Here is a 12,378-nt window from a genome sequence, read left to right on the forward strand (position 1 = left end):
CTTCATGGGAAGTTCTTTTGTGTGCGGAGCCTCAGATTGTTGCCTTTTGGCATCATGTCCAAGTCTTTCTGGAAAATGTACTACGTTTCCTTTTTTGTTTCTTATTTTTCAATGACAGATGGTTAGGAAATATCTTCTTCACTCTTATAATTATTTCCCCTAGTTTTTCTCCATTAAACAGCAATTACCCTCATGCATAATCTAAGTAGTTATTTTCTAGCTCCTGAAGAGAATAATCACAGTGAATGGCATTCATCTTACGTACTTCATGGTTTTTCTCAGCATGAAACTTCTATTGACTATAATTTGTACCACAGTAACCAACACAGACACTTAAACATGCTTGGTAGTTAATTTTTTTAAGTGGACCAAGTTTTCAGATGAAATATTCAACTGTTTTACAAAGGGTAGTTTTCCTGGATTTTATCCAAAAGTACCTTCAAAGAAAATTAGATTTATGACTGCTGTGTTTTAAATATTTTCCAAGGGAGCTGTGGAGTGAAAACGTTTTTCCGCCATGGGTTAAATTACCTCACATTCATACTGTGCTAAGCATTTTACAAAACATGCAAATCACCGGCTTTATAGAGAAGGAAAACCCCTTTTGGATTTACTTCTTGGTGCTAGCAATATTGAAACATGATTTAATTTACATTATACCAAAAAAAAAAAAAAACCAACAACACTTTAGATAGGTTTGACAATTCAATATATAAATCAAGTCATAATAAAGTAGCAGAAAACAGGAATAGTTATATCTTTAGAGGAGTTATAAATTCTCTAAGCTTAGAAGCAGTAAATGAAATATCAAAGGACAAAAATAAGAGATTTGATGATTTGTAAATTGTACTACTAAATACGATTTTAACAAGCAACATTACTTTAACAAAGGTCACGCATGATTAATTTAGAAGAAACTATTCTTGGCTTTTGGCATTCAGTTGTGTCCACATTTCATAAGTAATTCCAAAAGCTAGTGGTATAAGGAACTATGTTATTTTGTTGAGTCAAAATGTGAATTGTGCTGAGAGCATCGTACGCTTGATAGAGTCCCTCAGAGTCCCTCACTGACCACTCCCCACCGCACCTGACTTTTGGGGTGACCTCATCCTTCTCACCCACTGATGATGACATACTCCATCTCCAGAAATCACATGTTAATGCATTTGCGAGAAGGAAAACATTCACTACCATGGTTTTTCTCAAATGTGGAGATTCAAAAAGGTTTCACCGAGGATGCATTTCTGGAGGATGATAAGAGTTGCTGGGAAATTCCATAGAATGCAGATAAAAGAAAGATAAGTGGAAAGTTACCAAATTTCTAGAGATGTTGCCTGAATCAGGACTCTCCTTAATTGGCTTTAGGAGAATTGCAACTTTGATATTCAAGGGAATTGGTGTTACTGTTTAAAAAAAAAAAAGGATAGAAAAAAAAAAAGAAAAAAGAAAAAACAAGAAAGAAGCTAGAGGAACAGGATGGGGAGAGGACCCAGTTTCAAAATCCCACAGAGCAAGAGTTCATGGAATTCCTGACCGGGAGTCCTCTTGAATCAGATGTCTCTCTGGGCAAGATTAACAACACGCCAAGTGGGACAATGTCCAGAACTGCGCAGGCGGACAGTGTCCACGGTCACACACCTCAGGCATAATGACGGTGGTTCCCAGCCACGCCTGCATCCCTTCCTGCTGTCCTGTCTCCTTCCTCTTTCTCTCTGAGCGAGTCACACCCTCATCAGGCCACGTCTGGACCCTCGAGGGCTCTCCAGCTGGTCTCCCCAGGGCTCCAGTCTGATCCATCACTAATCCATGAAACGCTTTTCCCGGAGGCTACTCCCGGAAAAGGGTGTGACCGTGTCTCTTCCAGCTTTAAAATGGGGGCGCCTGGGTGGCTCAGTGGGTTAAAAAGCCTCTGCCTTCAGCTCAGGTCATGATCCCAGGGTCATGGGATCGCACCCCGAGTCGGGCTCTCTGCTCAGCGGGGAGCCTGCTTCCCCTCCTCTCTCTCTCTCTCTGCCTGCCTCTCTGTTTACTTGGGATCTCTGTCAAATAAATAAATAAAATCTTTAAAAAAAAAACAAACATAAAATGCTTCAGGGAACGGTCCGCTGCCTTCAAAGGACTGGTCCCAACTCTTTCTTTTTTATTGTGGTAAAGAACAACTAACATGAGATTTGCCATCCTCATCATTTTCAGGTGTACAATACTGTAGTGTTAACTATATTCACGTTGTCGTGCAGCGGATCTCGAGAACTTTTTCACCTTGCAAAATTGAAAGCATACCCACAAAACAGCTCCTCTCTTCCACCTCCCCCTAGCCCTGGCAACCACCGTTCTACTTTCTATTTCTAGGAGTCTGACAACTTTAGATACCTCACAGAAGTGGAATCATGCAGTATCTGTCCCCTGGCTACTAGCATATTTCACTTAGCAGAATGTCCTCAACATTCATCCATGTGGTAGCGCCTGTCCAAGTCTCCTTCCTTTTAAGGCCGAATAATACTCCGTTGTATGTGTTTACCACACGTTGTCTAGCCGTTTGTCATCCATGGATGGACGTTTGCGTTGTTCTCCCCTCTGGGCTGTTGTGAGTATTGCTGCTGTGAGCATAGGTGTACAAATACCTCTTCAAGATTCTGCTTTCAATTCCTGTGGGTAAATACCAAGATGTGGGGTTGCTGGATCGAATGGTAATTCCATTTTAATTTTTTGAGGAATTGCCAGACTGTTTTCCTTAGTGGCTGTGCACAAAGGTTTTAATTTTTCCACATTTTCACCAACACTTCTATCATCATCATCATCATCATCATCATCATTATAATGGTCATCCCCTTGTTATTATTATTTTTCCCCCTTGTTATTATTGAAATTGAGGATCTTTTCATGTTTGTTGCCCATTTGTGTGTCTTCTTTGGAGAAATGTCTATTCGACTCCTTTGTTCATTCTTTAACTGGGTTTTCGGTTCTCCCGTTGTTGAGCTGTTATTCCTAGTTCCTAAGCATGGTCTACATCCTTCATGGTCTGGCTGTAAGCCTCATTTTCCTCCTCTCTGTACATCACACGCTTCTTTGTGGCAGCTCATTTCTATGAGGTTCCCTCATGGAAGAGCCATTTTATTGATCTTCTCCCGTGTTGTTCCTGACAGGGTGCAAACCACTGGAGCAACATCTACTTCCGCCGGAAGGAAAAATGATCTTGAAGGAATTGTCTCTGGGAGGCCTTCTATCACCAGGTCCTGAAGTCCACTGTCCCCCCAAGCACGGAGTTCTCTGGCTTCTGGACCATCAACCCCCGCTGTGTGCAGGGCTGATCACATGGGTTTGTGATTTTCATTATTATCGGTCTCTCCTACTAGAGTAGAAGCTAGTTCAGGATCAGAACCAGTATCTTATTTAATATTCAAACTCTGATGCCATGCATGGAGACTGCCACATCATCTGTACCATTAAATATTTTCTGAAGGAAGGGAGGGGAGAAGGAAGAAAGTCTGGCAGGCAGGCGGGTGAACAAGCCAGCACAAAGGAAAACACACAACCAGGCTTCTCCTCTGTGTCCCACTTCAACTCCCTGTGCCTCCTACTTCTCTTCCCAAAGGACGACAACCCTGAAGACCTGGGGACGAGGCGTGCGACACTCAGGTCCCACCCGAACTCGTCTCAACTTCCCCAAGCTGGAATGGCTTCGTCCTCACAAAGATTACCCTCTGCTTCCTGGTGCAGGGGTCAAAATGGGAGTTTAGATCCAGGGACCGCAAACTGAGGTCCACGGCAATCTGGCCAATATCCTAACAGGTCCTGGATTAGTGAGGGAAGTATCATTTACGGAGCCTCTACTCCAAGCCAGCCTGCATGTGAAGGCCTTTGGATTTGTTATCACATTTCAACCCCTTTTCAATCCTTTCAGAAGAATTGTTACCCTCACTTTTCTACTGAGGGAAATGAGACTCAGCCAGGATGCTAGCGAAGTGTTTATTTTTAAAGATTTTTTTTTTATTTATTAGAGAGAAAGAGAGCACAAGCGGGGGGAGGGGGAGGAGAAGAGAGTCCCAGCTGAGCAGGAAGCCCCATGACACAGGCCCTGGGATCAGGAACTAAGCCAAAGGCAGATGCTCAACCGACTGAGCCACCCAGGCGCCCCAGCCAAGTTTTTTTAACGCTAAGGCCATGCTCTCGTTATTATATCATGACACCTCAAGGTCAAAGTCTTTTAAGATTTACAATAGACATGGTTTGTTGTTTTGATAATTATTTATTAGGTATGTGCTGTACAGTTCACAGCCATAGAGTCTCCTAAGCCTGAGAGATATCTTAGAGAACGTCTCATCTAATCCCCTCATTTACGAATGAGGAGGCTGACAGCCTGACACAACTTATAAACTGTACAGTGAATAGAATATCGTCATGCTCTGTAGAGATATTTTTTTTCTATTTGATTTTTAAGTGTTCTATTTTGAACTGAAAAGCAATACAAGCTCAATGCTGAAAAACTGTAAATGAGAAATTTTAAAAATCCATAATTCCTATTCCAATTGCCCTAACTCTTGTTGATAAATGTGGCTTTAGACTTAGCTCATTGGTACGTGCTAGACCTTAGGAAACAAATGTATCTATCAGGCAAATGACTATATACTTGTATATATACACATGTACACACATAATTAGTTAACATTATAGTCTTTATAAAATATGGTATTGTTCTCACTGAACATCATGAATATTTTCTTATTTTATTAAAATTCTTTAGAAATATTCTTTTTTTTAAGATTTTTTTTTAAATTTATTTGACAGAAATCACAAGTAGGCAGAGAGGCAGGCACAGAGAGAGGGTTAGGCAGGCTCCCTGCTGAGCAGAGAACCCCATGCGGGCCTCGATCCCAGGACCCTGGGATTATGACTTGAGCAGAAGGCAGAGGCTTTAGCCCACTGAGCCACCCAGGCACCCCTAGAAATATTCTTAAATGATGGAAAGAATTTTCATCGTAATCATAAAAATAATATTTGCTCAGTGGGGATAGATTTTTTAAAATATAATTCTGAAGTAAAAACTATCTATTTTCCCATCAATAAGAGATAACCACCATTAATTTGGTTGTTTTTTGTTTGTTTGTTTTGTTTTGTTTTGCTTTTTTTTTTTTTGCTGTGGAGAATGTTTCTTTGCTCTGTTTGTGTGTGTGTGTGTATAATCGAGACAAATGGAATAGATATTTTTAAACCCTTGATACATTTTCCCAAATTGCTTTCCAGAAAGTTTATGCTTATTTAAATCAGCAGAATTGGTGAATGAGAATGTTCATCTCACAACATGCTCACCAACTTTAGATGTTATCTTTTCAAAATTTTTGCTAATTTTATCATGGGAAAATGGTTATGAATGTGAACTTATTAAAAAATATTAATTGTGAAATTATTGCTTATATTTGTCATATTTTATGAAGCAAGTAAGGATAACCATGTAATATTAAGAGCTCTGTGTAACTAAACTCTAGCTTATATCATGCCTATTTAGACTATATTAAACCAAGGCTTTAAATACAAGCCTTAAAACAATGGCTTAAAAACAGTTTTGCAAAATGCATTATATTAAATGGAAATCAATAGAATAAGTACCAGGTAAAGTAGGTGCAAGAGCTTCAAGTAAGAATTCTTTTTTTTTTTTTTTTGAAGGATTTTTTTTAAAGATTTTATTTATTTATTTGACAGACACAGATCACAAGTAGGAAGAGAGAGAGAGAGGGAGAAGCAGGCTCCCTGCTGAGCAGTGAGCCTGATGCAGGGCTCGATCCCAGGACCCTGAGATCACGACCTGAGCTGAAGGCAGAGGCTGAACCCACTGAGCCACCCAGGCGCCCCCAAGTAAGAATTCTGTAGAAGAAATGAAGGCAGCATCTCTCTGTAATCTGTTTATTTGTCTCTTTCCTATGACGTTCCAAAAAGGGAAGATATGATGGGCATCACAATGAGAACATGACACCCCACCTGCAATCAGGATTTCTTAAATGTTCTACTTGGGTCTACTTTTTTTTTTTTTAAAGATTTTATTTATTTATTTGGCAGAGATCACAAGTAGGCAGAGAGACAGGCAGAGAGAGAGGAAGGGAAGCAGGCTCCCCGCTGAGCAGAGAGCCCGATGCAGGGCTCGATCCCAGGACCCTGGGATCATGACCCAAACCGAAGGCAGAGGCCTTAACCCACTGAGCCACCCAGGCGCCCTACTTGGGTCTACTCTAAAGCCACTGCCAGCTTGGAGAGATATACATCAAAGTCACAATCCACAAAATGCTACTGTTAGAAACCTAAATGCCTTCAGAAAAAGTTCAATTCCTAGTCCAGTTACTACTTTGCTAAGGCTCCCCAATGTTGCTCTATGTGCCCCTCCTGTCCTTTTGTACACGAATGTTTTTTAAACATATATTTATTCCTGTTAAATTTCCAGTACGATTTACATGCCAACATTGACCCTGATGCTGTGAGGATGCTGTCTGATGAAGGTGAAGGGAATTATGTTTATGGGTTTGCAGTGATTGGTATTGATATTGAAGAGAGGAAAGCTCTCTAAAGTCCTGATGTATGAGGAAAGACATTTTAGATTTCTTTTTAAGTCAGTATGACTGTACATAAACTTTGTTCAAAGTGAAAGCCTGATTTATGGCCCACCAAGCATACATTGTGAACCTACTTTATAAATGAGTGGCTTAAAGGAAAACCATCTTGTCCTAATGCTATCAGTCAATGTTCTTATTCTCTGCATTCCTTGACGTTGAAACTTGTGATTCCTGGGGCTCAGTTGGTTGGGTGTCTGCCTTTGGCTCAGGTCATGATCTCAGAGTCCTGGGATGGAGTCCCGTGTCATGTGGGGCTCCCTGCTCAGCAGGGAGCCTGCTTCTCCCTCCTCCTCTGACCCTTTCCCTGCTTCTGCTCTCTCTCTCTCTCAAATAAATAAATAACATCTTAAAAAAAAAAAACCAAAACAGGAGTAAAAAAAGCTTTGTGACTTGCCTCTTACTGGAATTCTTAAAAACAACAACAACAAAAAACCCCCAAACCACACCAAAACAAAAAAACCTCATGATTCCTGCCTCTATGTTAATCTATAATCTTTTGAGCTTCTAAAAGACGTAAAAAGTGTGTAACCCTGTAAAAATTGTTCATTCTCCGGAGCTCTTTTTTTCCTGTGAAGAGTGTGTTTCCTGGGCAGCTGTCTTAACTTCGGCTCGAATAAAACTCTCTTTCTTACTTTTAGAGATTCTAAAGGGTTTGCTCATTTTGCGTCTCAACAGTATTCAGAGGTCACAGCCCTAAAAAGGTCTTCTGCCCCGCCCAAGGGGAGGCCCTGCTGGTTTGTGATGTCAGTGTGTAAAGCTACCCTCCCCGTCTCTAGAGAACTATGTGAGATAATCCTGGGAGAAGGAGCAAGAGAGAAATGAAAGTGTTTGGATTGTATTTTGTAAGTATCAAGACACGTGAGAACAGATGCAAACTTTTGAAATCGATTATAGCCTGTGAATGTCATATGATGCTGTTACTAGCATTACCATCTGAAAAATGAAATCCCTCCATAGTGAATGTATTGCCTGTTCTGTGACTGATACTTGTTAATGATTAATGCTATCACTGTTCTGGAAACTTTGTGTTAAAAATGCAGGATAATCATCATAAAGGAAGCATGGAATTCCAGCTCTTTGTCCTGACATTCAGGGCCTTATGCAACGGTGACCTAACAAAACTTCTAAGCTACATCTCTTCCCTGTGCAAATCTTTGTTCCAGGAAAACTAGTTACTCAACATTCCCTTCCCACCTCCCTGCTTCCTTAGTGGCAGTCACTCCGTCTAGAATGCCCCTCTCACCAACACATGGTCTGGCAGTTCTGACAATCCAGGATTATATCAAATGCCACCTCCTCCATGATGTTTCTCTCCTGTGAATTTCTTTCTCTACTCTGACAGAGGGTCTTTGAAGATAGAAGCTACATCTCACACAACAGGAATAACAGACCTCTAGCTTGTTCCCCCTCATTCCCGAGTATCAAGTTGTTGCAGGGAAATGACTACCCAGCCAGGGACCACATTGGCCAATCTCTGACATCCGGGTGTGCCCAAGGGACTTGTTCTTACAGGTGGATGCAAGTGGCAGTGACAAGTGTCACTTATGGGCTGGGCGCCTTAAGAAGTGTGCATGCCTTCTTTACTCTTCTAATGCTTAGGCAGCTTGAACCAAGATTCTGATGTCCGAGAAGATGGCAGGAACTCAAGACAGAAGGAGCCCAAATCCCTGGATCACCAGGTGGAAGAGAGTTGCCTGATGACCTAGGACAGCATCACTGAGCTGTTGAGTGAGCATGAAATTAAGTTCCATTGGCCACTGAAACCTGATGTTTTCTTTCTTATAGAGCTAGACCCATTTCCTGCCTAATATAGCTTGGTATTCTTTCAGTGTTTGGCTCATTCCATTTTATAAAAGCAGGTGGTCCAAAAGTATTTGTTAAATCGAAGGGAAAATTCAGAGACAAACACAAAGAAAGATAAATCAGGTTATACTATTAGAACATAGTTGGAAATACCTGATGACACTAAAATGTTCTTTTACCCCTAATTTCTTAAAAAATATTTCTTGCTCAAGTCATTTGTCTTACATTATAAGTATTTACACATTGAGATCAGTTGTCACTTTGTTCTTGGCAAAGAGAAAATAGGATGTTTTGTGAATTGACGGTCATTCCAGTTGAATGTGGGTGCCAAATTTCCTCTGGTTATATGAGCCAGATGGCATAACTGTGAACAAATAATGGTAAAATGAAAGAAAATCTTTTTTGATTGTCACATTCTTGGGTCAGATTTTCTAATACAACGTAACTAGTGGATAGGGGCCCTTGGCCAATAGCACTTCTGTTCACCCTCCAATTAGACTTACATTATAAAATGATGATGCTATTACTGGTGGTGTTATTTCTTAGGTTGTGCTCAGTCGTACAAAAGGGAGATATCTCTTAGCTCCAAGCTCCAAATTTCATCAAATCAAAACAAGCATGGGTCATCAGCCCTCCAAATCAAAACATCAGGCTGATTCAATATGACTGGGTATTTGTTAGATATTGCATTAAAAACTCAAGAGTATAAAGCTCGAAGAGTAAGAAGATGACAAGGTAACCAGAAATGTGCTATGTCTGGTCTTTCCCTCCACATTCCTAGCACTTAGTCAAGGGTGAGATCTTTACGTCATCATGTGGATTCAAGTGTAGTCCAATGTCCCCTCATACAGCCCGAAGAACTCCCTCGAGTATTTCCTGCAGGATAGGTCAACTACTGACAAATTCTTTCAGGTTTTGTTTATATTTGTTTATTTGAATAACTTTCAATGACACATTTTACGAAAAGATTGATCCATTCATTTTAGAGAGAGAGTGAGTGTATGTGTGTGTGTGAAACGGGGGTGGGGGGAGGTGTGGGAAGAAGGGTGGAGGGAGAGGGAGAGGGAGAGAGAATCTTCAGCAGACTTCCAACTGAGCACAGAACCCGACACAGGGGTCAGTCCCACCACCCTGAGATCATGACCTGAGCCCAAATCAAGTTGAACGCTCAATCAGCTGAGCCACCCAAGCACTCCTCAATGATGTCTTTTTGATGGATAGTTCGCTGGATGAATAATTCTGTTTTTGTTTCAGCACTCTGAATAGGTCATCCCCCTCACAACTGGCCTCCACAGTTTCTGGTGAGAAAAGTCAACTGTTTATATATTAACGATCAATTATATATGATACTGGATTTCTCTCTTGCTGTTTTCAAGATTCTCCCCCCATCTCTGGCTTTAGGCAGTCGGACAGTCCGTCTATGGTGTACTTCAGCGTGCCTCTCTTTGGGTTGATTGAGTTTGTTGAGTTTCTAGGATGTGCAGATTAATCTTTTCCATCAAATTTGGGGAATTTTGGCCATTATTTCTTCAAGTATTCTTGCTGCCTTTTTTTTCTCTGGTCTCCTTACAGACTCCCAATATGCATTAGTTGGTTAATTTCCATTTCCTTATTAAATTTTTTCATGCAGGCACAAGTACTCCTATAGATTTATTCCTATAGATAAAATCGCTAGGTTATGACAGTGACATTACAAGTTTTGATAAATATGGCTAATTGCCTTCTCAAATGTTTATAATAAGCCTCATACCCACAGTGTTTGAGCAAGCCAATTTCTCTTAGGGGCTTTTTATTGATTATGTTGGAGATTCTTTTTAAGTATTTAAGTATTTTCAGTTGGGCCATAGTTCCTGAGATGAGTCTTACTGCCTCTCAGAATCTTCCAATGATGTTGTTGTTACCTGCTCTGTTAGCTCCTCCTAGAATTACCCTCAGAAAATATTCATGAAGTAGGAAGAAATGATGGGCACATTTCCCAAAACTTTTTTGTTCTATTCTGTTTTGTTTCTCACTAAAGAGAAGTCTGTTCATTCTAAATTACCTCTGTCTCAAATGATAGGGTCAACTGTGACCCTTCTCTGGGCACTCAAGGTTGTGGGGAGACATACAATGTCTGTTTTGTTAACTGTTTTTTTCCACTTAAACTACCTGATGTGAACATTTTCCAATGTCATCGTCGTCATCTTCTTATTATAATTTTTAAGCTTATTTATTTAAGTAATCTCTACACCTAAGGTGGGACTCAAACTCACGACCCCGAGATCAAGAGTGGCATGCTCTTCCAACTGATTGAGCCAGGCGTCACTCCAGTGTCTTCTTCAGTACAATTTATAATGGCTGCATAGGAATTAATAACTGCAGAACAACAATAACAACACTGATTTTGGTCGTGTTGTTTCTATTTTTCCCTGTTATAAATAACACTGTAATGATTATTAATAATCTTTAGGCGAGCAGAACCTTATTTTATTTTTTGTTGCGTGGCAGCACCTAGCATAGAATCTGCCTCGAAAAAGACACCAGTGTGTGTAGAATGAATAAGTGACTGAATAACAAACTTTAAAAGATATTTAAACCTTTAACTCCAAATTTGATTATTTTCTTCAAAAAATACCCAGAGGAGAAATTGATGGGTAGGTAGATGTGTATGTTTTTTAAACTCTTGGTCAGAATTTTCAAATTGCCTACAGAAAGTTTTTGCCAATTTACATACCCACTGGGTGTATATGGGAACACCCGCCTCTCCACCCCAGCCAAAGACTGATTTGTTGAAATCTATGTAATTGATGGTCAGAGAATAGGGTATTCTTACTGGTTTTAATGTACATTTCTTGTAGGGCAAATAATATTGAAATTTTTAAGTATCTTTTAGTATTTGCTTTTTTGACCAGCAGAACTCATTGGTTTGGGAAGGAGAGCTGGTCTCTTGGACTCTTGGGCGCTATAGCCTGGGGCTACTCAGGGAATGAAAGGGCTGTCTTGTGACTCATATGACACATGCTTCTCAGGCAATTTCTCAGGGTGTCATCTTTATTGGCAAAAAAGAGAAGCAAGGAGAGTCCAGTTGTACCTTGCTCCTGACAGGTTTGCCTCTCCCTGCGCCGCGACCCAGGCAATTTGGGTTTATCTTTTGGATTTTAAAGAAATTTAGCATCAGGCTTTGGTCACACCTCCACTGTTATTCACCTTCCCCTAGGCAGAGAGTTTCTAAGCTTTTTTGGTTTTGGCCCTATGCTGGCAAACCATTTTCAAGCATGTCTTTCTAGGTTACACCTATTAACTAATAAAATCTATGCATGTAGTATAAATTTTAATGTATTAAGTACATATAAATCCGTTACATGAACCTCAAAATTTTAAAGACTTCATTTATTTACTTGAGAGAGCACACACGTGCACAAGCTCATGTGCAGGGCCGGAGGGGGGACAGAGGGAGAGGGAGAGAGAATCCCAAACTGACCTCACACTGAGCCCGAGGCTGGGATCTCAACCCTGCAATCATGACTTGAGCTGAAATCAAGAGTCAGACGCCTAACTGATGGAGCCACCCAGGAGCCCCTGAAAGCCAAAATTTTAAAGGGTGACATTAAAAGCACACATAACTGGCAGCTCCGTTCCTTCTTGCTGCTCAGTGATGCTGCCTTTTGGACTCTGCACGTTGGAGTCCCCGCTCTAGGGTAGCTGCATGAAAGCGGGTTGTCTCCCGTCTGAGCAGGTGGGTTGTTGACACATTTCTTAGGGAGCCAGACCTCCATCACCTCCACCACAGACCAGTGGGTGTATAAACCAGCACTTTCTATGGGCGCTGTTGAAGGGCAGCTGACACCGGGACAGGCTGTTCAGCAAAACGCAGGCTGCGTCCTCCAATGCACACTTTGTGTGAGGACTGGGAACCTTTCTCGCTCTGCTTGCTCTCTGCTATCTCACCATCTGTGGCTAATCTGCTTGTTCAAAGATGGCCTTGACATTTGAGTAA

This window comes from Martes martes (genome assembly GCF_963455335.1).
Source record: "Martes martes genome assembly, chromosome: 3".
In the NCBI taxonomy this organism is placed as follows: Eukaryota; Metazoa; Chordata; class Mammalia; order Carnivora; family Mustelidae; genus Martes; species Martes martes.